Raw genomic sequence first — 2997 nt, 5'->3', positions numbered from 1 at the left:
ATTGCCTGGCCACCTTGCTGACGTTGGGAATGAGCGAGGAAAAACCTGTGTTGAGTGCCCAGCGCCTCTGAGCTACAGCACAGGCTGAACGTGAAGTGGTTTATGGCATCAGGCTCTGCTGGCACACGGTGTCTGCTCTGCTCCTGAGAGCTCACCAACAGCCCCTGCTCCCTCTGCTGCCTTCCATGCCTGATGGGAAACTCCAGGGTGGGTAATGCTCCTGCCAGAGCTTTGAGGGATCGTATCCTGCCCACCCTATCTGAATTCCTGATGACTTGCTAATTGCTTGACACACTCTACTTGCAATGCAAGAGACAGGCTCACGTCATCCTCTGTGGTTTGCCAGGGGAGAGTGTGAACCTCTTTTTGACTTGCCTTGAAATAGATGAAAAAGAATAGAGCTCGATATGATTAATGTGAAAACTTCAGCTTGGTTTCCTGCCTTGGCATCTGGGCTTTGGTCTTCATCATGCCTTGTTTTTTGAGGATTGGCCGCACGTGAGAGCATCTGAGAGCTGATGGTGCTGGCTGGGCTGTGGTGGTGTGGGGGCTCCTCTGCAAGGTCTTTCCATAATCCCCAGCTGCTGGAGACATTCCAGGTTTGCGCACCAGTCACGGAAGGATTCAGGTGGTTGCCTCGAGGCACTGCTGAGATAATACCTCAAGGGGCTCCTATTCAAATCCACTGGGGCCTTTACAGTTGTGTGGTGGAAATCTATTCAAATGCACCATGGCTTTTTGGGGAGCCAGATGAGCAGCCCAGCTTGGCCACTGGCTGTGGGCAGGCAGTCGCCCATGCAGAGGGGACCGGGGGACCAGCATGGCTTTGATACACCCTGCAAAAACCCATGGAAGGATTAAAATAAAAGGTGGGTTTGGTCTTCAAGCCTCGGGGCTGCAGATGCAGCAGTGTGTTGGTGGCAAGGGGCGTCCTGATGCCCTGGTGTCCCCAGATACATCCAGTGTTCCCATGGGCTTGCAGAGCTGGATGCAATTTTGGCTTCCCTGCCTGGCTTACTAGGTTTATCTCCTGCATGGATCCCACCTGAGCCAAGCAGTGCAGAGCTGGTCCAGAAGGACATGGCACAGGGAGGAGTATGAGGGTGACAGGAAGGTCTGTGTCACATCCTGCTGTTCAGTGCACGGGGTCCCCAAGTGTTTGCATCCATTGTGGCACCTCAGGTGACTTTGGGATGAAGTGGCCTCAGGGGGGAGAAGTGAATGGGGTTACAGAATGCAAGATGGAGTAAAACAGGATGGATCTATTCACCTGAGCTCTCCTACAGTGTGCTGTGTTTGTCCCAGAGGGACGGGTCCTGGACTTGGGAGAAGCGAAATGCTTGGACAGCCATCCCCTGCTTTCGCAGCCATTTGCCTGCCCTGGGATGCTGGGGACACTGTTCCTACAGCCTGCCCCAAAAAAACCATCCTTTTTGCTGTCTCGGATTTCAGCCCTGCTGCTGCACCAGCTGCACCGTGCTGGCAGGAGAGAAGAGGAGAGGGGAGGGGAGGTGAGGTGAGGCAGGGCGGGCAGCTCGGCTCGTGCCGGCTGCTGTCACGGCGCAGCGCCCTTGACGTGGCGGTGGATGCCCGGACCCTGCCGCCGGGCACTGGCTGCCCTGGAAGGAGGAGACGGGGTCTGGATTGCTGGTGATGCATCAAAGCATCCAAGAGTGAGGTCTGACACATGCCTGGCAGCAGGTCAGGGTGCTGTTCTCTTTGCCCTACCACTTGGAAAGCAAAGTACTTCCCTGGGGAAGCGCCATCCACTCCATCCCGCTATCCTGGCATCTCGCTGCGTGGCGCGTGAAATCTTTCACCTTGCTTCCCCCTGTGCAGAAAGGGGAGGCAAATTCACATGCGAGCTCTCCCGGGAAGCAGAGGGGATGGATTCACCTTGCTGAGAGGCGAGGGAGTCACTGGGAAAGAGGTGCTGGAATAAGCGCAGAGTGGATTAATCTGCAGCGACTCCGCTGTCGCCAGACCCCGGTGTGAAGGCGCCCGGGGAGGTCGGGTGCATTCGGGCGGTGTTGTGCTGCTCTCTCTGCCTCCCAAACGCCTCCTGCGCCGGGCTCTGTGAATCAGCATTTCTGCAGTCGGAACGAGACAGCGGGGAAAGGCAGGAGGATGTCAGGGCACGGGGAGCCTGGCGGGGAGGAGGATGGGGGGGGACCTCGTTAGAAAGGGGCAGCCTGTGAGGTGGGGGTGGTCTCATGCCGTGGCTCTGCAATCTGCTCCCTCCAGGTTTTTGCTCATTACCGCCGTATATCCCTCGTGTACGGTGGTGAGGTAAACAAGCGCTGGGAGCGATGCCTCCCCTTCCCGCCCGTCCCCTCCCCGCCGCCGGCGACAGGGGAATGTGACAAGCTGGCACTGGGAGAAGGCATGAAAGCGATGTGATCTGCCGCGGCTCCTGAGCCGGGAACCTGGGGAGATCCAGTTACGGCAACGGGGTTAGAACAAAAGAGATTTGCCTCCGGGATCAATTCCTCTCCATTTTCCGGGCTGTGCACGTGTGTGTGCGTGGAACGACCTCAGTCTCCGGTGCTGAGCACCACTGGCTCTGCCGCATCCGCAGCCCGGGGCCCGGCTGAGCACCAGGGCTCCGACGCTCCAAAATGCTTCTTTTTCCCAAAACAGGGAGAGCAGGGTGGTCCCCTGGGACAGGCCTAGAAATAGCAAGGCCAGGCCAGGCTTTGCAATGCTTGGAAATCAGGAGCCAAGCTGGGCAGCTGGCAGTTGCTGGAGCTCCAGCCTTCACTCTGCCAAGGGCTGAGCTCTGGGTTGGGATGTGAGACCATCTCTGGTCCCCATGATTTGCTCCCAAGGCATTTCCAGGTGATGCCTCCTCCCCTCCATCACAAGACTGGCCAGTGAGCAAAAACCCAATCCCTCAAAAGCCTTTTCTGCCCCACAATGGCTGTGCCAACACCTTGTTATACGAGATGCCTTTAACCCACAGCCGTGGTGGGGCTGCGGGAATCATGAGCCTGTCAC

Source organism: Corvus kubaryi, unplaced genomic scaffold, assembly GCF_017639235.1.
Source record: "Corvus kubaryi isolate FWS band 111438036 unplaced genomic scaffold, C.kubaryi_AGA036_p1.0 65069, whole genome shotgun sequence".
Lineage (NCBI taxonomy): Eukaryota > Metazoa > Chordata > Aves > Passeriformes > Corvidae > Corvus > Corvus kubaryi.
Note: the sequence above shows the minus strand (reverse complement) of the source record.